This window comes from Lissotriton vulgaris, chromosome 8, assembly GCF_964263255.1.
Source record: "Lissotriton vulgaris chromosome 8, aLisVul1.2, whole genome shotgun sequence".
Classification (NCBI taxonomy): Eukaryota; Metazoa; Chordata; class Amphibia; order Caudata; family Salamandridae; genus Lissotriton; species Lissotriton vulgaris.
The window spans coordinates 1,554,157,826-1,554,183,311 of NC_141696.1; the positions used below are offsets into that span (position 1 = coordinate 1,554,157,826).

At 44.7% G+C, this 25,486-nt stretch overlaps 1 pseudogene across 1 annotated transcript in view; it reads right to left on the minus strand.

Moving 5' to 3' along the window:
* Window positions 1-774: 774 nt before the first annotated feature.
* LOC147700376 (uncharacterized) overlaps window positions 775-25,486 on the minus strand; it is a 75,266-nt pseudogene continuing 50,554 nt past the window's right edge. The window contains exons 3-4 of the transcript XR_015299412.1: window positions 7,123-7,265; window positions 775-5,942 (exon numbers count right to left, since the gene is read on the minus strand). The product of XR_015299412.1 is annotated as an uncharacterized LOC147700376 (transcript). The remainder of the gene's footprint in view (window positions 5,943-7,122; window positions 7,266-25,486) is intronic.

The following is a 25,486-nucleotide window of genomic DNA, read 5'->3' on the forward strand; positions in this document are numbered from 1 at the left end:
CTTACACTCATAAATTGCAACCCTGCACCATGAACGACTGGTGCGCAATGACCATAATATAAGCAACACAATGGCTCCCCCCTTGTTGTATTTTAGGAAGAGAAAACATGGTGGCCAGCTAGTTGCAGGCTGCGAGTGTCTCCCGAGTCTGGTGGTGTTTGCAGGGGTTTTCTTTACCGAGTGGAGTCTGGCGAGTGGGTGCAAGTAGTCTGAGGAAGCAGTGATTTCTTATCCGCCGCTATTTTGTTTGTGAAGACCAGAGCGGGCACATTAAACAGTAAGATTTACCGGTCTTACTACGCCGGTGGTGTATGGCGGGATCGGCTTACGGAGCCGTTCGGAGTCTGGAGAGGCGGTAGGAGGACGCAGAGGAGGAGCCCACAAGCCAAGTGGATGTCATCTGAGAAAGAGGGGCACTCGAGGTCGGCACCCTTTGCCGACCTCGAGTCGACAAGGCAGCCAGGATTGTTTTTCAAGGGGGAGAACGGGGGAGAGGTTCTATATACAGATCAAACTAGAGTGGTGACAACTGGCCCCCTTGCCTAGTGCCCCGCCTAATCAGTACTGGATGCGTCAGCGTCCCGTTCACAAGCACTCTCGCTTTGGGGGCCCGATAAATAGCTGACAGGGTTTTACAAAGATTGGCTGCTTCTTCTGCAGTTTATAAGAAACAAAACAAATGCATTTATGTCCCCGTAAGCATTATTGTGCCCGAGTGTTCACAACAGTCAGAGTGCTATGAAAGTTAAAATTGCTGTTTAATAAGACAAAATGTTTTAATATAAAATCCTTTTAATAGTATTGCACAATGATGCTCAAAGAAGACAATATCTATACTAAAGTGTAATCTGTGCACAAGAGAAAAGTCTTATAATGGATATTGTTGTTTACAGATATGACAAGATTACTAACCATGAATGAACATAAATGTTTTTTAAGTTAAAAAATGCATTCAGAATAATTTTTGTCTATTAAATATAAGTAGTGGGACACCATGAGGATGGCCAGATGAGTCAATGTCATGTGGAAGCTGCTTGAAAGGTCTGGATTTAATTTATTTGTGCATTGTAAGTATTATAATCATGGTTCTTTTTCAATAGAAACTGACAGACCTTTTAAAAGGATTTTTAAAAGAAAGTCTAAGACTTGAAAGGTATTCGCCAAATGGTGACATCCGATCACCCTACACATCATTTTTCCTAAAAAAAGAAAAACAATATACATAAAAAAGATTGGTGTATCCTATCCTCAACACATTGTACTCTTCTATTTACAATCATACAGAATTCCCAGATCCGAGTAATGAAATCACATCATACTTTAATCGAAGACAAACACATAGCAGGTTATCCTGTAATATGATCTTATACTGACCCCATGGGGTTTTGGAGGCATTTCATGGGTCCCTATGAAATATGGGTTTCATTAGCAAGTGGGCAGACTCAAACCAGCCTGCAGAGCTTTACTATTGCATTTTGTTGATTTAATATTCCAATCATGAAAACTCACAGCTGGCCGTTCTTATTTTAATTAATGAATCAGGAGAACAGCATTAACAATCTCACCCTTAACCAGACTTCACTTACAGTTTTTAGTAAACATTCCCATTTGAAAAACAATACATTTTTTAACCCAACTGACAAAATATTCATGTAAAATATAAAATACAAACTGGCTAATGTTTATGATATGACCCTACATTGCCATCTGAGGGACCTGGTGATATTTACAAACCACATCGCCTTTAGCCTTGTGGTTTATGATATGATCAGAACACCATGATGGAAATGTAGGACCATACTACATGGTTACCTATTATTATCCTACAAAAATAACAAAGGTTATACATTGAAATATACTTGGAACTTAATGATAACATAGTTCATTAAGGCCTCGAATGAACACGAATGAAATAGAAAAATGTACCCCATGGTCAACAATGTCAAAGGTTACCAATACATTGAGTAACAGGATCAAAGAGCTACCTCTCTTTACAGTGTGAAAAGACAACTTCCACAGTGGGAGGGTCGCTTCAACATATTGAGTTTTTCCAAACCTAGAAAGAGCAATGTTGAACCTCACCTGACATCGGAAAGGTCAGGACACAGTTTCTTCATAAACCTAATAACTCTGAATGTTGAAAAGTAAATGAAAGCCTCTCACATTTACTGTAGCCAAAATTATTTTCCAAGATGTGTTGGTGACAGTGACTTATAATTTAAGGAAAGACTGAAACCCACCCTATACGATGCTCCTGTATGAGATTTCTGTGTGAAAACTTGCCGATGCATATATAGATGGAAAAAACATGGAAGCTTTTCTCACACCCATTACAACAGAATGTTATTTACACTTTGTGTGTTCACTAATTGACCACTAGGCATAATAAATCATGCAAGTTCTTCCCTCATTAACTATATCTGTGGTTTATAGAAGGTGTCTTACATTTTATGAATAACTGAAACATCCTACATATTTTATGTTGTTTTTCCTATGTGTGATTGCTAGGGTCATTTTAGGTATGTTGAGCTAGCAAAGCCCATTCCACCTTCAATACATTTGAATGGGTATTCTTCTGAATGCCTTCACTGATAGATGGTTAGGACTTATGCTTGAGTAAAGCTCTTTCAACATCCACTGCATGTGTGTTTTTCCATTTCTATGTTAGCTACTGACTCTTAAGATGTACGGATTTGCTAAAGCTCTTTCAACATTCACTGTATTTCTATGCATTTTCTTCTGTATGCCATCACAGATGGATGGTTAGGTCTGAGGCTTGTGTAAATCTCTTTCCACATTCTCTGCATTTGTATGTTTATTTCCTCTGCGTGTTAGATGGTGGCTCTTTGGATGCATGGATTTACAAAATTCGTTCTACATTCAATACAAGTGCATGGTTTCTCTGCTACATGCCTTTGCAGAAGGATGGTTAGGATTGACCCACAAGTGAAGGAATTTCCAGATTCACTCCATGTGTATGGTTTTTCCTGTGTGCTTGCGTTGATGGCCCTTTATAGTTGATAAGCGCGTAAAGTTCATTCCACATCCCTTCATGTGTATGGTTTTTCCATTGTGTGTGTTAGCTGGTGGCTCTTTAGAGTTGCAGATATACGAAAGCTCTTTCCACATTCATTGCATGTATATGTTTTTTCTCCTGTGTGCATTCGCTCGTGTCTCCTTACATGTGATAGTTGAGTAAACCTTTTTCCACATTCACTGCATCTGTATGGTTTTTCTCCTGTGTGTGTTCGCTTGTGGATCTTTAAAGCTGTAGCTTCAGTAAAGCTCTTTCCACATTCACTACATGTGTATGGTTTTTTCTTTGTGTGTGTTATCTGGTGGCTCTGTAGATGTGAGGAGATAATAAAGCTCTTTCCACATTCACTGCAAGTGTAAGGTTTTTCTCCCATGTGTATTCGCTTGTGGATCCTTAAAGCTGATGCGTCAGTAAAGCTCTTTCCACATTTGCTGCATATGTATGGTTTTTCTCCTGTATGCCGTCGCAGATGGATGTTTAGGTCGGATGCAATAATAAAGCTCTTTCCACATTCACTGCATGTGTATGGTTTTTCTCCTGTATGCCTTCGCAGATGGATGGTTAGGGCTGATGTCTGAGTAAAGCCCTTTCCACATTCACTGCATGTGTATGGTTTTTCCCCAGTGTGTGTTCGCTGGTGGCTCTTTAGATGTGCAGAGCTACGAAAGCGCTTTCCACATTCACTGCATGTGAATGGTTTTTCCCCTGTGTGTGTTCGCTGGTGGCTCTTTAGATGTGCAGAGCTACTAAAGCTCTTTCCACATTCACTGCAAGTGTATGGTTTTTCCCCTGTGTGTGTTCGCTGGTGGCTCTTTAGATGTGCAGAGCTACTAAAGCTCTTTCCACATTCACTGCAAGTGTATGGTTTTTCCCCTGTGTGAATTAGCTGGTGTTTCCTTACATTTGATGCTACAGTAAAGCTCTTTCCACATTCACTACAAGTGAAAGGTTTTTCCCCTGTGTGGATTCGCTGGTGTTTCCTTACCGCTGATGCTTCAGTAAAACTCTTTCCACATTCACTGCATGTGTATGGTTTCCCCCCGGTGTGTGTTAGCTGGTGGCTCTTTAGATTTGCAGATGTACGAAAGCTCTTTCCACATTCACTGCAAGTGTATGGTTTTTCTCCTGTATGCCATCGCACATGGATTGCTAAGCATGATGCCGCAGTAAACCTCTTTCCACATTCACTGCATGGGTATGGTTTTTCTCCTGTGTGTGTTAGCTGGTGGCGTTTTAGCTGCATCAAGCTACAAAAGCTCTTTCCACATTCACTGCAAGTGTAGGGTTTTTCTCCAGTATGCTGCCGCAGATGGATGGTTAGTATGGATGCTCTACTAAAGCTCTTTCCACATTCACTGCAAGTGTAATGATTATCCCCTGTATGTATACGCTGGTGGACCTTTACATCTGGTAAATGAGTAAAGCTCTTTCCACATTCACTGCATGTGTGTGGTTTTTCTCCTGTATGTGTTAGGTAGTGGCTCTTTAGATTTGAGGATGTACTAAAGCTCTTTCCACATTCACTACATGTGTGTGGTTTTTCTCCTGTATGTGTTAGGTAGTGCCTCTTTAGATTTGAGTATGTACTAAAGCTCTTTCCACATTCTTGACAAGTGTTTGGCTTTTCTCCTGTGTGCCATCGCAGATGGATGGTTAGCTCTGATGCATAAGTAAACCCCTCACCACATTCACTGCATGTGTATGGTTTTTCCCTTGTGAGTGTTTGCTGATGGATCTTTAGGTTTCCTGTGTGAGTAAAGCACTTTCCATTTTCACTACTTGTGTCTGTATTTTCTGTTTTTTGCGTGCAATATTTGCTCCACAGAGTCGATGACTCATTAAAGGCCATCTTACATTCATTACACCAAAATGAATTTTCTGTTGAGTTGTTACTGGTGTCAGTGAAGTAATAATAAATTAATAAAAATGTTCTCATAAACACAGAACCTTTATGTTGTTTCTTCTCTTTAATAATGAACTCTTAGTTGTGAATTGCTGATGAACACTATTGCCACATTAACGGTGTCCTTATGGGTTTCACACTGTGCATTGTTGGTGATGCTACTTTAGCACTGAGCAGAACCTAAAGCGTGTCTTCCATTGTATGTGTTTTACTTTGGGGTTTAGAGTCTAAGTGTTGGCTATATTTTGGCATAAATCATATTATGCCATGAGTTTGCTGACTTACCATTATGGTTCCTGAACCACTAACTATATTTTAATATTCACTTGATATGTGTAGTATTTGAAGGGCTTGTGTTCTTATTAAGAATGTTAAATAGTTACTGGAATCCTTGTACCACTGATAACATATGCATTGTCTTCCTATAATGACCTGTCTTCAACCTGCGTTAAGAACTTTTCAAGTAGAACTGCGAACTCACAGCTTATCTAAATAATATATTTTTAGGAGAATATTTATAAAATACACACAAAAAGAAAAAAACTCATTACCAAGTCTTTATATTCTAGAATAATGTACGGATTATAGGGGCCAGCCAAACAGTGTTTATGGTGGATTAACATCACAGTCTTTATATTATCATGTTAGAGAGGCTAGCATTGTTGTAACTACCTAATAATTATCTAAGATAAATGGTGGTATCTAGCATATTTTAATACTGGATGTGTTCTGCCAGTTTAATTTTTGTGATGTTAATTATTTCAATCTTTTGAGTCCAGCAGCATGGATGTCGTCAGCCTCTTGAAGCAGCCGGATTGCACTTCATGTTCTTGCAGGCTGTGTCTGTTTGTGTACGTGATTCTCTGTCTCCTACTGATTTTTCCTTTTTCTTATTACTATTTGGCATCATTTCTTGTTCTTCTTGAGTATTAGATACCTTTCAAGTATTGTCAAAATGTCTTCATTACTCTTCGTCGTATTATGTGTTCAGGAATCTCCTATCTGTGGATACAAGAATACTGTAATATCAAAATCTATAAGCAGCATAGTGTACAATATGTCTCAGATGAAATGTCAAAAAATTAACACAAATAAATTCCTGCCACTGGTTAATACTCTAGAAAGCAATCCAGTCTATCTTGCTAGCTCACTGCTCCAAAATGAACATGTCAGGAGTTGATCTGATGCGCCTACGCAATGTTCTATATGTGCGGACTACGTCTCCCAGCATGCTTGGGAAAGTAGGGGAGGAGCTTAACTTATATAGGTCAGCAAGAGTGCACAGGAAGTGCGCGTAATCCTGTCCCTACCGTGGAGTCAAGCTGCTTGGTGGTTCCTATTCTGCTCTGTTCGTTGTACTCATGGTTGCTGGGGCAATCTCTTCATTCCTGTTTGGATTTCTGTTCTCTGCTGAGAGTTGCGCTGCTCTACCTCGTTGAAGCCCGGCTGGGCCGTCTGTTTATTCAGCGCTACCTGTCTGGATCGAGCTCGGTCTTCCCACGCTGACGTAAGCGCTGGGGAGCACCAGTACTTTGTGTATAGTTCGCGCGCTGGATAGCGCAAGGGATACATTTTCGCTTTTTGCGCTGACGTAAGCGCCAGGGAGATCCTATTCTAGTTGTGGATTCGCGCTGAGGTAAGCGCTGACCCTTTGGGAGCCTGATGACTTGTATGCTATGTATGGAAGCCGCCTTCCTTTTGACTTTGGGTTTATTATTTTTTCTTGCTCATCATTTGAATTCCAGAAACTCATCCCTGTCTGGCCATTTGGATGCTGTGCTCCTTATTCGGATCTTGTTTGATAGCTGTCCCTATCCTGCTGTGTGGGGTGGCTTCCTGAGTTTTGTGGAACTTACGGGTTGCTAGAGAGTACCCTGTTGTGGGTAGGTATGAATGCAATACAGGAGATTATTGACTGTTTGTGGCTGTGAAAGGGAGGTTAATCTTTCATGCTTTTCTGTTGTAGAGACATTGTGTATTTGGATCGAAGTATCTCTGTAGACGACCACAAGTTGATATCCTGGGGAGCAAAGTGTTCAGCAGCTAGATCCCAGGTACTAGTTCCGCTCTAGTGAGACCTTACGAGAGTAGAAGGATTAGTGTGTTGTATTTACACTGTGTTCTTTTTGTTACAGGTCTCCCTCTCCCCGCGGACCCCTCCCTACACCCTTTTTTCCCTCACCTGATTGCCTCATTACTCTGTGTCACGTCCAGAGTTGGGGACGTCGGGAGGGGGACCCCTTTTGTGCATCATACCGAATCCAGGAAGCGGATGTGGATTTGACAGAACAGCCCTGTATGTGCCGGAGTTCACCTGGCCTGGATCTGAAAAGTAACATAAGCAACCATGCATAATAAAAAATATTACAGCATCTTAATATCCTGATACCACAAAAAAATTAAATTAAGATAGACTGAAGATTTAGGATAGTGGGCATTTTTTGTATTCAAGAAATGAAAGGATGCAGAAGCTTTTCCACGGAGTTTATTACAACCCCTTGTGGATTAGTAGTTTTGGAGGGGTAGACACATTTTACAAAGAAAGCTAAATTCACAACAACAAAAAACATGAAGTGGAATGGTTTCTCAGGAGAAGATGCTCATACATTAGGTAACAGTGCATGCAAATGCTTTCAAAGAAATTCTACACTCTTCACTGGACTAAGGTAATGATTTATATCTTGAGGCTAAAGATATGCTTATGGCCAAGATAATGGTCCGTCTGCCTGATTTAAATGTAGAAGGTCCATTGATGTAACCGCAGTGGAGACCACTCCATCTCCGGCGTGGTTACACCCCTCTGATGGCCTGATAAGAGTATGGCTGTGGGCGGTTGGCCTGTATGTCCTCCCAGACATACAGGTCAGTTTTCACTGCCCATCACACCAGAAAAACCCTTGCTGTAAGGGGCAGTGAAAAATGTTGTATGCATTTTTATACTGTTGGACTTGGCCCTTTTCACAGAAATGTTTTGCTTTTTGCGTCCCCTAATTCATGATGTCCCCCCTTTATAATGTATTTGTATAGGCCCTGCGAAGTTGTAATGCTCTGTGTATTGTTAAAACCAATGTAAGGTATAGGTGCCCTCTTCCCTCAACATGGCTGCCACTGACCCCTCTTACTGCAGTGTGGTCTTGTTAAGGCGCATTCTAGTTGCCAGGAGCTGGCAGGTACTCCAAACAATGTTGCCATTCCAGCCTGCCTTGCCTGCCCACAGTTAAATTAGGGAAGCTCCTGGCACCTTCTAGAATAAGGGCGCAGCTTAGTTTTGCCGCCTTAGAGGGTGGTCACCTGACCTGGCCTATATAAGCAAGGGAGGGAAAACTTTCCAGTCAGTTGGGGCATCACTGACCTGGGGAACCCACGCAGGAGTTTTAGGCGGGAGGGCCTAGTTAGGAACCTATGCTACTGGGAGTGACAGGATTTAGGTGCTGCCTCTTAAGCTGGGTGAGGTGTCCTAGACTAGCCCCCTGATCTGGCCCGGCGCTAGGGAACCCCAGGGTCCATCTACAGTGACCTGCAGAGGAAGACTGCCTGCAGGCCCCCAACTCAACCCCCCCTTCAATAATCAAGAAACAAGGGACTGATATTTACAAGGGCGCAGAAACCATCAAGCACCAAGAAAAAGAAGCCCTTCAAATTACCTCATGACTGCTGGGAGTCAACCAGGTATTGGCCTGCGCTGTCCTGCCTGAATTGTTAGCCTGTACTGCTAAGCGCTCCTCCTTCATAGCGCTAGCCCCCTGAGCTACCTATCCTACTGAGACTGCTGTAATTGCCCCTTGATAAGCGCTGGAATTTGAGAGAGGATTGCTGCCCTGGAGCACTGTTGTGGAAACTGCCCCAGCGCTGATTCTGCCAGAGACTGCTGTTGCCCGGAGCGCTGTGGTAATTGCCCCCTTGAGCAGCGCGGTGCTTTCCTGAGAAGCGCTATCCCTGTCAAGCGCTGTATCCTGCGCATTGCCCAGCGCTACCTGTGTGCCTGGGAGCGCCGCCTCCTCGAAGCGCTATATTTTGCCCCCAAGCGCTGTACTGCCCTGAGGCGCTGCAAACGCCGACCGGACCTAAAGCGCGCTGTTTCTGAGGCGCTAATCGGCGAGGGTACTCACCGCCGTGGCCCCAGTGGTCCGTGCAGCCAGGGCTGCCCTGTGGAGAGCTGTAGTTTGCCCCCGGCGGCCCTCAGTTCCAGGAGAGGGCCGCCGCGATCGCGATGTGCCTCCGGGGGAGGCGCTGTCCCAGGACGTTACGTACCGGGCCTGCTGAGGCCTTCTGTGGGCCCACCATCACCGCCGCAGCCCGGCCCCAGATTGGATGATCCCCCACAGCGGCCCCGGTTTCTGAGGTAGGCCGCCGCGGATTCCTGTCAGGCCGGACAAGGCCTGAAGCCTTCACCTGCGTCACGTGACAGGGCATGCGGCGTCCCTAGCCACGCCCCCATCCGGTGCCGCGCAGCGATTGGCTGACCCGGCCACGCCCGCCCCAGCTGCCTGCTGATTGGTTCCCGGGCCGCCCACGTCATCACGGGCCCGGGAACAGAGCATTTCTTCACCGGAGGGCCTCCCATCAGCTGGAGTCAGCCCCGGTGGAGCCAGAAGGAATCCCCAGGCCGTGTGAGGCCCGCGGGAGGGCCAGAGCCTCCCCCTCCCACCAGAGATCACCGCCAGGGGCCCGGAGTGGCCCGAAGAGTCAGGTAAACCTCGGGGAGGTGGGCGGGAGGCCGGAGAAGGCCCCGAGTTCGCCCCTCCCCGGGGGAAAGTTGAAATTGAGCCTCGTTGGCCCCTGCACTCCCTGAACTGGGAAATAGCACCATGGAAAACTGGTAAATGGGCCCCGTTGGCCCCAATTAGGCCGGAGAAGGCCCGTGTGAACTGGGCCAGGGCTCCCAAAAGACACAGTGGGGCCCTCAGCTAAGAAAAGTTACCCCTGGCTAGGGCACTGTTACTGTGGTTGGAAATGGTAATGCCAGTACTATTTTGATGATTTGACCCTGGCTACTAAACTGTTATTTACAAGAGGAAATGTTTGTAATTGCTTCCTGCAAGCTAGTCCATGGTTTATGACAGTACCCTTTTGGCCTGCTGATTGGTATAACGTGACAGGCTGTGTTATTTTTCTACTTTACTGAAAGTACGTAATGAAATGTTTTGCCATTTTTCAGGAAATGCATTTTAAAAGGCTTCCATGAAAATGCTTTAATGTGGTACTTGAAGAAATGCTCATGTTACTGTAGGCACTGTTCTGACTTGCCTCAAATGACCTTAGGTCAGAATTATTCTGATCTGCTGAGGTGTTCCTAGTGGATGTAATGTTTATCTGTACCTCTGGAAAGGTTTTACTCCTAGTTATGACCATGCTGATGCCTGACAAGAGGAAATGTTTAACCTTTTAATGCAATGCTGGAATGAAGATATTAATGCCTAGTGTATCTATGCTCCTTCTCACCATGGGCATGGTTGATTCCAGGTTAATGAGATGCTAAAGGAAGCCTACAGTTATCTACTGGAATGTTGACTGTTGTGTAGAGAAACGCTATTTTCTTTCCTGACAGGGTTATTGCGATATGCTGTGGTGATTAAAGAATCACACCCCTTTACTCCTGCAGGCAAACGATTATTAAGAGAGGCTGCATTGATGATGAAATTGTCATGTTTACCTTATGGGGTGTTCCCTCTGATTGATGACATGTTTATTCTGCATGAAATGTTCTACATTTAATGAACTGGTCTATCCTCATTAACTGCACTGTTTATTCCTGCTGAAGGATGTGTTTATTCCGGCTAAGGAGTTTTAGGTAATGTTCACCCTTGTTGGGTGAGAGGTTAATTAGGTTACCCACCTGAAAACCTGTGGACATTTGCTATAGAAGTGTTCACCCTTGTTAATTGTTTACCTACTGAACAGGTAACTCACTTGATGAAACGGAGATTTCGTTCATACCTAAGGAAATGTTTGCTCCTGTTTAATGAGATGCTAATTCTTTCAGGAAATGTTCACTGTTAACTGATGAAATGCTAATGCTTTCATGGAATGTTATTGCAACAGGTTAAATTGGATATTGAACTGCTCCCTTTTCTCCCCTCCTATGAAATGCTTTAAAGACCAAATGATACTGTGATTTTCCACTCCTGAACCTTAATCTTACATAAAAGTTCTTTGATTTTTAATCAAACACACTGGAGTGGCGTCAGTCATTGCGTGCCTTTTATTGTCTCAGGGAGTGTGTGCTGTGTAGTCACTTAACACATAAGCTTTCGGGTGCCTACCTGCTCGTGCCAGGCTACCCCCGGGGAACTGGCGACCCCAGTTCCTACATATACATTTTAAAAAATAATTATATTTTCAATAAAGAATTTTCTTTGAAAATAAAAACATACGTTTGACGGGCGACTCTGTAATTTTGATGGAGCCATGCATAAAACTTAAAAAAGCATTAACAGGACCTGCTGTAAGTTCAGTTGTTGCCAATGCCTATAAATCACCACGGGCGTGTTGGTCATTTCTAAATTTGGATAGTGGGGAAGCAGTAATTTACTCTGTTACCCTGAGGGAGTAAAAACCCCTACGCCAAATTATAAATCGGGTCCTTAATCATCAATGGCACGCTGACCTCATAGATGTGCATAAATATGCAACGGATAAAGATGGCATACCATTTATTTTAACTTATAAATGTGCTGTCAACGTACGCCTTTCCAATTGGCTTGAAGGATATATCTGGAAGAGTCTAAAAACTAAAACCTAAGGAGCCCGATTAGGCTGTTACGTCCACATCGAGCGGAATGAGGTGTATATGACCATCTCCATATCTACAAAGGGGAATGCACCCGTCCGAAGCCGAGCCAAGCGTTATTATCTTTCGTAAATTTGGCATCTTACTTGCGTACTACTTTCATTAGTTTTTGGACGAAGAAAACCAACAGTATCTATAACTGAATACTTTAGCAGCTGCAGCCTATATATGTACCACGCCTGCACCATCTAAGCAGAACTCGTTTTTACATTTGAAGCTGTATTCTTTGGAGCCTAATCATCCTTATAGGATAATAGTCATCGCGCAGCATCTAGTTACCACGATACATATGAAGTTCTAGATCTTTCATTTTGCATCATCAAGTATCGTGTTCAAGCCCCTTTTTGTGCAATAGACGGCTACCTGATGAAGACACGTATGCCGAAACACGCGTAGTGGACACCTGCCGCACTGCCTCCATCATCCTTATGTCTATCGTATAAGGAATAATTGCAATCGTGTTGTCTCCAAACAAAAGTCTTATATGAAATGATTGAAACTGAATAAGATATATTTAAGAAGTTTAAACAAATTACAAAGCTGATTAAGAGCTCTACATAAAAGAAGAAAATAAAAAATATGTTTTGTAATATACTGGTATATATATATATTTGTTACTATAGGGTGGTTCTGTGAATTGTAGAGAGATTTAGTTATGTTCTGCACCAATTAGCTAGCTATACACCTTTTCCTTATTGCAAACTTTTGACGCAATGCAGCACCAAAAATGCAGCACTGCATCGCGTCAAGTGGAGTGTGAAAAAAACGGTGTTATTGCTACCATGATATGGCGCTGCTTTTCCTCCCACCCAGCGCTGGTGCATTTGAGGCTGCCATCCCCCAACACACACTTGTGCACCATGGTGCATGAGGGTGTGCATGCTATCAAGAATAGGTTAAAAACGATGTTTTACTATTTTACCCACTCTGTATGTCTGCTGTATAACTCAGCACACATGCAAAGTTTGAAAAGTATGGACAAACTGAAATGTATCTCCTCCGTCACACCTGCTTCAAGGAAGCATGAAGTTTTGGTTTAAATCCTTTTCTAAAACTGCTAATAGAGAAATATGTGCATCAATACTCATAGGTGCTTGCAGAAATAAACACCCATTATTCACCTATGGAATGACCCCTTGATGCAAAGTAGCACATAGTGCTACTTTTCATCCCTTTGCCCAACCTTTCAATGAAAATCCTGATTTGCTTTAGAAAGTAAATATCACTAAACTACCTTACGCCAGGACTACAGAACGCAAACTAGACGGAAGGCATATCGCCCCACTCAATTAGTTTTGTCAATGTGTGACTTGTTTTAGCATGGTTTTTTTACAACCTTATTGGTGTGGGAGTTGTCGGGCCCTCACCATTATAACACACATTGGCAAAAGCAAAAAAAAATTGGTCTCAAAAAGCACACACTGCCACAGTAAGTACTGGCACTGAACAAAACTACTTAGTGTGCCGATATGCTCCTTGTGAAAGAGCAGAATGAGAGACAGAATTAATAAACACAAAAGATAATGGTCAATGCCAGACCAAATCAGGGGCTCCATTATTAAAGAAAGTCTCAAAAGTGCACCCATGGTATATGTCCTTGCATTAAGTGCAGCTATACAGCTTTCCTTAATTCCCAAGAATTTACTGAAGTAGGACAAGAAATAGTACTCCTAGAAAATACTTGTGAACTACATTTTAGCATGAGCAAATGTGCATGTGTAGATTTGATCATGTGAAAATCTGAGTGTTTGCAAGTTCCCTCCAACCACTTTTTTCCGCAACTCTGGAAGAAGGTTTACATCTGCCATTGTCAGGAGTAAATTTCCAACATTTCTCAGTATGGGAAAAGATAAGAGAAGAGCTGTTGAAAAGCTTTAAAGCATACAAGTTAGTGGGTTTGCACAGACTCAAAAGGGCATCCTAACCGTGTAACTAATGCTTACCACTACCTTCAGCCCCAGTATGTAGATCTGCAGAAATGTGGCAACGTAAGGGTATTGCAAGCATTCAAACAGTACTATGGTAGGAGCCCTGGCATAATCAGAGAGGCTATATCAGAGCTCTTATAATGAGATTGCTGCCATAATTTGTCCCTGCACTACATGGCACCAAAGGGACAAGTGGATTTTGTTACAGGACAAGTAGATTTATGAAGCAACCTGCCCCATGGACAAGTAGATATTTTATTAAATTCCACACCCCTGTGTGACTTAACTCCTATGGTACAGCAAGACTATTAATTAATACATTTTATTTCATCATGTTCATAGCTTAGGAAAGAATAGTGTTACAATGAAAATCAATGATCGTGCAGGAAATGACCCTAAACTTAACCAGCACCTGGGAAGATGATACAAAATGCTATCAAAGGTAATGTATGCATAGGAAATGTTGCCTTCCTGAACCACAACAGAGCTTGATTATATAGTTGCCAATCTTTCTATAGAGTACCCTTGCCGACAATTAGTGTATCTGATTTAGAACGATTACATTTTGTACGTATGTATTAGGCTATAACTGATGACTTGTCAGGTTCATAGATCACCCACTTCATACTATGTTTGCTGCTTGTATTTAAAGATCATGAAACCATAATACAAACAAGCATTTGCAATGCAATAGGTCTCGCATTAGGAAAGTTTGAGCTATTGGTATTGTAAATGACAATTTTTTTTATTTATGTGTTGGTTTTGAAAGTAGCGAAATTAATAGCTTTGTCATTTACAATGCCAATAGTTTTAACTTTCTCAAATGTGACACCTTTAGCATTAGTAATGTATGTAATGTATAGCATGTGTTGTATTACGTGACTTAGATGTATTCATATTACAAATAACAATGGATTTTTTTAAAAATAATTAATACTTAAATCAGTTATTGTAATTTATAAATGGCAATATATATATATATATATATATATATGTGTGTGTGTGTGCTTGCATGTATGTACTCATATTGGCTTATAACATGTATGTATAAGTGTGTGTATGATATCATGTATGTCTGCTAGAGAGCAGCGGAGCACCGAACAGTACACGTGGTCCCAAGTCATTGCTCCAGTTCGTTGACAAGGCGCTTCTTCTGCTTAAAAGGCGCTGATGGGGAGGGTGGTGGGACAGGAACTGGGTGGGGGGAGAGAATTGGGGCGTAGTGGAGGATGGGTGGTGGATGAATCCCCCTCTCGTTTTGTGGTGTAAGTATCTCATTACCGTCCTCTTTTACATCAACTCCCAAACTGAGTCAGTAGAAACAGAGACACTATAAAATACTGAGGAGAATGGTGTATGTAGGCAAATAGATTCTAACCCATCCTTAAACATGCACGAGGAGTGAAATAATGCCAAATGCGCGTGCGCACACTGGCTAGTGGCTACAGATACTCCTTGGAGGATGCACGTGTTCCAGAGGCCCTCGGTGCAATGCTCCCACAGACCATGGAGACAGAGTTCCCACGGCCATGCCCATGCAATGACCCACCGGGGCCGCAGTACTCCCGTTTTAGGCTGCTCAGCAGCCTCTTACGCACTCGCCCTCTCTCTCCTTGCCGTAGTAGCTGAAGTCCCCCTACCGTCATCTCGCTCTCCAGGCACCGGTCCCTGGCCATGGGCTCCGCAGGGGCAATCTCCTGCTCCTTGGACTCCTTCTTATCGCGCCTGAAGAGCCCCATGGCAGCGCCGGAGGCTGTGCACCTTCCAGGGGGAACTGCTGAGGATGATGGCAGAGTGAGCCTGTCCCTGACCCTTCACCTTTCAGAGACAGTGCCAGGGAGGCTGTGCAGCGCCGGGGATGCTGTGCAGCGCCGGGGATGGCGTGCAGCACCGGGGATGCTGTGCAGCGCCGGGGATGGCGTGCAGCACCGGGGATGGCGTGAGGCGCTGGGAGGCTGTGCAGCGCCGGGGATGGCGTGCAGCGCCGGGGATGTAATGCAGCGCCGGGGATGCTGTGCAGCACCGGGGATGGCGTGGAGGGCGGGGGATGCTGTGCAGCGCCGGGGATGGCATGTAGCGCCGGGAGGCTGTGCAGCGCCGGAAATGTTCTCAGTGGGTGCTCTGCCCAAATGTGGACCGCTGGGGACGGTGGACAGCGCTGTCAGCGGAGCAGGTATGTCCCTTCAGCTTCCAGAGGGCAGCTCTGGGTACAGCGCCAAAGCTGGTGTGCTGGACAAGGCCTCGTCTGACTCGCTCTCAGGGGTTGCTCTGCCTCAGCCCAGGTGTGCAACGCAGGAGCTTGGTTGTCCCTTTTGCATCCAGGGGGCAGCTCTGCCCAATTGCAGTACTGAGGTTGGTGTGCTGGGAAGGTTACCTCTGACCTTTCCACCTTGTAGATGCCTGCTCTGCCCACACCCTAGAGCACACGTGCAGGACGATACCCCTCCCTGGCGCTTTCACCTGCCAGAGGCCTGCGGTTCCCTGTTTATACCCACCTCCGGGGGCGGCTGGATCCGTCCGGTCCACACCATCCCAAGAAGAGGCTCATGATTGCATTTGTGAGGCACAGGTTTGATTTTAGCGAGGTGTTCACAGAACAAGCTTTGTGACAGTGTTATCAGTGCAACAACTCTACCTGTTCCGAGCAGGTGCGAGGAGAGGGGGCCCGAAGAAAGGCAGGAGGAGAGAGAAAGGGGACGGGGCAGGAGGAGAGAGAAAGGGGCCATAAGGAGGAGAGAAAGAGGAAATGATAGGGGAAGCGACGGGGGCTTCAGGGGGGAAGATGAAGGGAATGATGAGCGAGTGGGCGGCTCCAGGACAGCTTCAAAGGGGGAAAGATTGCGCGCTTCAGTGAGACAGCTTAGTGGGTTCCATTTGTGTTGCTGATATGTGGACGTGGACTGCAAGCCGCAGGTTAAAGTCCAACATAGTGCTGCGGGCAGTGGCGCTCCTTAGGTAAAACTCTTTACGCTGCTGGCCCAGCTCTCAACTAAGAGCTAGCCACAGCACGATAATTTTCCACCTAGAAAAGTTGCATAGAAGCACACGGATTTCATCTGGATCTACCGAAAAAAGGCACGGCGTGGATATCAATAAAAACAACTTTCCTAGATAAATGAGTTAGGCTTTTTCCCCGTTAGAATCACTACTTTAAATGTCATGTACTTGCATCCCAGGCTTGGCAGATTGTGTTCAAGTAAAAAACAGCTGGATACTTTATTATGAATAATTACGTATTTATTTTATCACCGCTATTCGGCCTATTTTCAGTTAGAGACTGGACATCCAAGCCTGGATGAGATGCAGACAGCGTTTGACAGAAAAGAAAAAATGTCATTATTGTTCAAAAGAGTGGTATTACTTTCAGCAAAATAATGAAAAGCTGTGGACACACACCAAGATTCAAGCCAGAGTCTTTCAGGTTGCACGCAGACCTTAGAAGCAGTGCCCATACATAAAAGCACCTGTTAAGTAGCGTAAATCTAGCAATAAAGCAACACAACTCTCACCACAAGCCACATCAAGTGCATCTGCAGAGTCCTCAAATTTCCTGCATTAATGTCTTAATTGCTCCCATTTACAATGATATTACAAATTCAGACCCGCCCTGAAGTCACGGTTGATCTATTCCATCTGCTTTTCATTCTCTTTAACTGATGAATATAGCAAATTATTTGATATTAATTTGATCGATTATATTATTTACAGTCCTTTTGTGCTAACATCCATGGTTCAGTAAGAGGTGCGCTCGCTGCTCTTATTTGTGCATGACCTGCGCGCCACGACTTTAAATCTTGGCAGGACCGACTCAGCCTCTCATCTTTCCGAGGTCTACTAATCGGGTAATAAGTAACAGGTGCGATGTTCAGCACTTGGGAACGGCAAAACGGTGGGACACTCCCTCCGCACACACACAAACGCGCAGACACACTCTCTCCATACATGCCCAGGCACACAAGCACACACACAATTCCTTTCTCCTTCATAAACCTCAGCTAGATGCCTTTCTTGCACCCCACAAACACATTCACTACTGGTTTGCATGCCTGTGTTCTATTTGGATGCCATCTATGTCGCTTCAACTTCCCCTCAGGGAAGAAAGCGCTATATAAATGCAGTTACAATTACAATCACAATAGAATCAGCAAGAGCCCTTTGTCCCGCCCGCTCTCAGCCAAGGTGGCAACACAGAAAGCAGTCCAAGGGCAACAGAGATGAATTCTGCACACGTTCATGGTGCTGTTTTACCATAAGAAAGCCAGGCCTAGGCTCATCTTACCTCTCCTAAGAGGCTTGTAAAGCAATTTAAGAGAGAGGAAATGATACAAGTACTGTTCGATGTTGAGAAAGGGGACATTCATGCTTAAGCTCATTAGGAATTGGAGAATTGGCTGATATTCCACATTGTCATCAACATGTGGTACAATAAAGCTCCTTCGGGAGTAATTTACATTCATCGTGACTGTGACTGCAATTTAGAGAAAAAAAGCAGGGGGTTGAAACAGAATGCTCGCGTATTCCTGTATATTTTATTTTGAAGCGGTTTCATAGCAGCAAAGTGGCATCATATTGTCATTCTTATCACTTTTAGGCAGTTCTCGTTTTTTTGGCCACAGAAGGCTGCACACTGGCACGTGTAGTTCAAACATTTTAACACTGAAAACGCCCATCTTTCAAGAACAGCGAGAGCACATGCATGCTGTGTAGCCAAGACCTAAAATAAAAACACGACCGGAGAAGCCAAAACAAAAACTGCCTTCAACCTCGGAAAAGCAATGCTGTTCTTGTTTAAGTTTCATGCTTTAATTAGTCCTGCATTCCTTAAGAGTATTTGCTTTTCTCGACAACGTATTACTCATTTATAGTAACAAGTTCCTTCTATGGTGCTGTGCTGTGTGAGTTGAGGTTGTGGGTGGGCCACGACTGACAGATGTGGAGTCCAGGCAGAATACCGGGTGAATTTGTCACAGTGCCTGTCACTGTGTCATAAAGGGGCTTTGAACACATGCTCATGCAATCCTTGGCCCCTCAGTGGAGCAAACAGAGCAATGGCCTGGCATGCCAATCATAATTTGGATTACGTGCAAACGCGTGTGAAGGATGAACACAGCTGTCAAAATACTGACAGGGTGAAAGTTAAAGAAAATACAGTGCGTATAGGTGAGCGGGTATGATGTGCCTGGGGGATTGGTTAAGTGTAGAAGATAGGAGGAAGTATGTGAAAGTGAATGTAAAAAGAAGGTGCTGGAGAGGAAAGAGACACGGCTTGAGATATGCAGATTGAGTAGTTCAGAAAGATATAAGGAGAAAAGGAGTGTAAATGCCTAACAAAGAAACTGCAGAAGAGAGTGATGTGAAGACAACAATGGGACAGACTGAAACACTCCGAAGACCTTTCCCCTTGTGCGGACTATAATATTTAATTTATAGTCTAATTAATAAAAAATAACATATACATATATATATATATATATATATATATATATATATATATATATATATATATATATATATATACATACACATATGTGTGTGTATATTATTTATCTGTGGCCCCTTGTGAGCTCCTCCCCCCTAAAACTCACATCTAGAGACCCCACTGTCCGTTCTGTGCTAGCGGCTGAACGGGCTTATTTTTACGCCTGTTATTTACAGCGGTTAAAAAGGAGAAGCGTGCAATGAAGCACTACATACAAACAAGTTTTATAAAGTACCCATTCTATGCGTGTCAATGGGCTGGGTCGAAGTGTTGTGGGTGGATTGCAGCATCGAGACATGGGAACTTTCTCACCGAGGCACTCTAAAGACTGAGCATGCTCCTGGCAACCACTGTCGGGCTGCACAGGTCGTACATGGCTGTTGCCATACCTTTGGGCGCTGTTAAATGTCAGGTGCTCAGAGCAGACAGAGCGGTTTGCGGAGCGCCAATGGGCGGAGTATCTGCTTTTCAAGTTCTGTTGCTGAAACCTACACTCACATATACTGGAAATTGCCGCTATGCAGGAGCCAGTGCTTGTCGCCTGTACTGTGGTTGAGAGGATCAAGGTCACAGGCTCGAATTTCTTCGCAGTTTCCGGCCTGTGACGAGACTTGGGGGGCGGGGGCTGCCCGCGCATACGCGCCATTTCTAACTTTGGTTCTGAAGAGCCCCGGTTAGAAATGCCGCCCTCCCAGGTCCGGCAGCTGAAGTCCCGGGGCCCGGGTGAAGAACATCGGAAAGCACTGCGGCGCTGAGGTAAGGGGGGGGTGCGAGTGAGTGTGTGTGTGTGTGTGCCTGCGCGCGCGCGCACGTGTGTGTGTGTGTGTGTGTGCGTGCGGCTGTGTGTGTGTTTGCGCACTTCAGGGAATCTGAGGCAGGAGATGGGCACGGCGCCGGCCTGGACGTGCGCGTCCACAGACACCAATCCCCGCGCATGCCCGACCCCTGTCTCAGATTCCCAGGAGACGGGCAACATTAGTTGTCGAGCTGGACGCAATGCTTCGCATTGCTTTCTCCAGCTCGACCTAAAAAGAATCTGTCAGTGAACCAGAAATTGAGAGCTGAGAGATCATTTAAACAAAACTCAGAATACTTACAGAAATGTCTAGTACTTTATGGGAACGAAGCACCTTCTGACCGGTGCATACAGTGCAACTAAAACTATCATCTAGAAAATCTATTGCTAACTACCGACTTCTCCCAACTCAACCTAAAAGTCTAAGTAATGCTACTCATAAAAAACCTGCAAAAAACAATTGATGGTCAGAATGCAGAACAATGTCATACGTTCACCCCAGTACACAGATCTGAGCCTTATGCCATCGTTTTGTGGCTCTCCATGCCATTCCAGTTTGGACCCAGCCATATGCAAATCAGCCTTGACCTTGCACCCAATGGGAAAAGTCCAGCCTGAATTGCTAGGCCAGGTTCTCCCTGGAAGGAAACAAGCATCCTAGGACTGGTTTCGGGATTTCAGCCCTCATCAGCCAAGATAGCTTGACTCCAGTAGCATGGAGAGCACATGCCCCACGTCTGGGCATACCCGTCCCACTCAGGGTGACAAATGCAAAAACAATTGATGGACAGAATGCAGAACAATGTCATACATTCATCCTAGTACAGAGATCTGGGCCTTAAGCCATCATTTTTTTGCTTACATGCAATTCCAGTTTGGAGCCAGCCATATGCATATCAGTCTTGACCCTGCACCCAATGGGATTAGTCCAGCCCACACTGGCTGGCCAGGTCCTCCCTGGACTGAAACCAAGCATCGTAGGACCGGTTTCAGGCTTTTAGCCCTCATCAGCCAGGATAGCTTGACTCTAGTGGCATGGAGAGCACGGGACCCACGTCTGGGCATATCCGTCCCACTCAAGGCGACAAATGCAAAAACAACTGATGGACAGAATGCAGAACAATGTCATACATTCACCCCAGTACAGAGATCTGGGCCTTAAGCCATCATTTTTTTGCGCACCATGCCATTCCAGTTTGGACCTAGCCATATGCAAATCAGTCTTGACCCTGCACTCATAAAACAGCAGCATCTAGTGAGAGAAGGTATAAATCTAAGAAACAACTAACCACAATGACACCACAGGCACTGAGGACCATACAAGACCCAAGAGCATACTACAATGCAGACCCAGCAGCACTGACATAACCATCTTCAACCACAAACCAAATATATCTTAAAATACAGGGGCTGATGTGAGGTTCAAGATGCAACCCTCCAATACATGCTCTGAGATAAATCGCAACAAGTCAGACAGCAACAGGCATGGATTTACAGACACAATAACTTTGGGCAAGAAACATAAAAAGCAAAAGTAAGAACAGCAGTACTGCAATGAGCATCAAGTGGCAGATGCTGTTTTAAGGTTAGTATACAAGATCCCTCAACTGGCAGATTCATTATACTGTGCATTAAAATACAGATTAATTGCTTTACGTCACACTATACAAAAACCCCAAAACCCATCATGTGCTAGTCTTTGTTATGATATGCCCAGTATTCCCCACTCCTAATCATAAGGCAGTCATTATCAACATGTGTCCAAACACTGCATCATACTGCTGGGGTGTGGAGTTATTTACACAAAAAAGAGAGGTGCACAGCAATCATTGTCCTTATACCCAGGGCCGGGAAACCTACAGACAGGTGGGCCTCCTACAGGCTGATATCTTTTTTTTTTGCAGAGTTTTATATAGCGCGAACTAGACCCGAACCGAATCGGGTATCAGAGCGCTTTACATAGCACCAGTTACGTTACATGAGGACACACATTCATGTTAGGCAGGGGAGATTAAGTGTTTTGCCCAGAATCACAGGAGGTTTTGGCGTCGTTACCGAGACTCAAACCCAGATCCCCAGGTCCGAGGTCGAGCGCCCTAGCCGTTAGTCCAACTCCTCTCTCCTAATATCTCTGTTCGGACACCAAAATACTTGCTAAAGTAATGGCACACTGACTAAGAAGGGTAATCTTGGATAGGATTCATGCCCTATAGATCGACCAAAGTTAACCTTCAATGTCTTTATAATAACATTGCCACAGTAGAAGGAATTAGGGCTCTGTTGGTGGTAGCCTCACTGAACACCAATAAGGCGTTCGATTCAGTGGAATGGCCCTTCCTATTCGGCATTATGAACAAGATAGGATTTGGTCCCAACTTCTTGAAATAGGTCAGGTTGCTCTGTACTACCCCCGAGACGCAGCTCAAAGTCAAAGGGGTCCGCTCTCGGAAATTTGCCATAAAAGAAGGACATGAAGCAGGGCTGCCCCCTCTCACCAGTGGTATTGGTCCTAGTGATAAGAGGCTCTGGCGGCATGGATTCGGGTTGACGCCAAAATTTGGGGCTGGAGATGGGATGACACATGGGAGGAACGTCTATCAGTCTATGCAGAATATTCTACTGTACCTATCCCACAGGGACAAATCCTTTTTTTGTGGATAGGTGTGATAGTCAATATTTATGGGAACTTCTCCGGCCTTGGGATAAACTGGGAGAATTCCCCAATATTGCAGATGGGCGGCAGGGAAGCTGAGGGCCCTCCCATAACATTAAATGTTGCTACCCAGCACTTTAAATACCTGGGTCTGTGGATTTAAAAAAAAGATGATATCCACTATGAGGATAACCTGATCCCACTGGTTAATAAGCTAGACAAAGATGTAAACACTTGAGGGCATTACCACTGTTGAATTTACCTTTATACTGCAGAATAGCACATGTGCCTTGCCCAACACTCGCAATAAATAGGCTCCTGTGATCACTATTCAGGCTAGACAGCCCGCCACGAATAGCACTCCAAACAATTTAGCGGTCTACCTATGACTGGGGCATAGCACTAGCTAACATATGTATATCTGGGAGGAAGTTACTGAGAGGCTGGAAATCACCGCAGGTGCGCCCACTGACTGAGGCAACCCTAGGCTTGCTGGGCATATGGCAGAACTCAGAAACTAGGACGTCTCCTCTTACAAAAAAATTGCTGGTTAGCTTGGGCTTCCTGCTGGCAAAAAGGGAGATTGCATGGCTATGGTGGAAGCCAACTAAACTGCAGCTACGTAACTGGGGAAGTGAACATATGCTGTGTCAAGGAAAAGCTGGTATACAAGAGAAAAGGGTTTCATAGGAAATTTGAGAACATTTGGGGTGATTGGGAATGATATTGGATTGCATGGGTGACCAGCCGGGCCTGGAGTAGAGACAGAGATGGGGCCGTGCTAATGGAGATTATGGAGATTATGGACTGCTATGATGGTGCTCGACTCCTTTACCCCCCCAGACCCATTACGATACAGATTCTCCATACTGAATAGAATGGAACTATTAATTCCCCCCATAGCCATGGGATTTGGGGGGCAATTGTTTATTGGTTTGACTGTTATGTTTGTTTTGAAATACAAATAAAATAAATTAAAAAAAAACAATGGCTGTATCAGTCAGTGCTTGTGGTGGATGACACTTCTATATCTAGTGGCAAAGGATGGCCTAGGAACTGGGGTGGGGACTTAGAGCACCTTGTTTCCCAGGACATCCAGTTTACCTGTGTTGTGCACACAAGAACTTATGCAACCACAAAGTCCAGACCGAATCTGGGGTGAGGGAACCAGAGGCACAGGGTGCTGGGAGATGGCAGCCTGCAACATAAACTATGTACCACAATGTAGCCGTCCCCAGTGTGGTGTCGCTAGGGCGTTTTTAGTTTGTGAGTGCAGGTATCTCACAAAAAGTGAAGGACTGGTCTCACATACCACCTGGAGTCATGCTTCATCATAGACCAGTCCTCACCGTTTAAAAACTTGGTTTGATAGAGGGCGGGCATACACCTGACGACAGGAATGCACTTCTAAACTAAGTGGGGGCCCATCTCTATAGTGGTTTAAAATAAGGCGATCGGTGTAAAGGGGATATTGATGTCTCACCACCGCTGTGAATGAGGTCAACATGTTTCTGCCTAAAGGCCCAGTTGGGTCCGCGGCATTCATCAGAACCGTGAAAGAAAGTACGGGCTCCACTCTTACCACACTATGGTGAGAGGATTTCACTCAGTGGGGCGATGAAGATCACACTCCACTGTGAAATGGCTAAATTCTAAAAGCCTAAAAGAAAAACATATAAAAAACATATTTACTGTCACATCGTTTTTGACACATACAACGAAAGCCACAATCACCATGGTTCTACGTGAGTGGCTAAAAGTGCAGCAGTAATGTGACAGCAATCTGTGCACCAATCACGGAGATAATATCTCCACAATGCTTACCCTAAGATGAGGTCAAAATGGCCCCATAAGAGGGAAAGGGCAGGAGACCCTTTAGGTCCAACACTAGAAATAAAGTTTGGGGAGAAAGAACAGAAATACACGATGTTAGAGGCCCCCATGCGGTCCTGTAAGAAAAGCACATGTGGCTCTGTAGTGCCGAAATATCGTGGGACCTGTAGAGAAAGAACCCACTCAACCAAGCATTCATACTCTTACTGTCAAACGATGTGATCTCCGCCTCTGTGCCTAGGTCTGCGCTTCTCCACTCATCGCCGGTAGAGTGAGCAAGCCGGCGTCCGGTTTTATAGTGTGGGCTAGAGGAGTTATTTGTTAATAAGCGCTAAATGCGGGGCAGCCCTGCGAGATCCAGTGTCCTCGAGACATAGTCTGAAGGAGGTCCGGGGGAGTACCTGGCCACCCAAATAAGGCATGCGGAAATGGAACCTTAATTGAATGGTAAGTGAGGGGAGTGAAGTTTACGATGGGGCCGGTGTCCCCGGAATCGGGTTGTTGGTGGACCCGCTTTGCTCATGCGCGTCAGTGGTAGAGGATACTGCACACAGTGGCGACAGCACAATATCTAACGGTTCTTCACAGAGAAGCGGATCAAGAAATGACAGACCGAGAGGAAACACCCAAATCAATAGAGGAAATATAGCAGGTTACTACAGAGGTTCCTTTTTTAGGGTGATGCCGGACCACAAACGTCGACCCCGGAGGGGCAAAGGCTCCCAAAGATCTAGATTCATTGATAATTTGACTCCTACAAAACTATCACCATGAACGAAATCAAGGAACTATTTAGGAAACCAACTTCAAAAAACACCAATTTTACCATCAAAGAAAGACAAGCGATCAACCAAATTGTCAACAATCAGAAAATAATTTGTTGTAAAGCTGACAAAGAGGGTGCACTCATGGTAATGGATTTGGACGTTTACCTACAGAGCGTTAATGAGCATGTACACAATGTTGAACTGTACATGAAACTACCTCAGGACCCAACAGGAGAATTTGCAAAAACTCTGAAAACCATTGTTGACAACGCTTGCACAGTGGTTGTGATCACAGAGTAG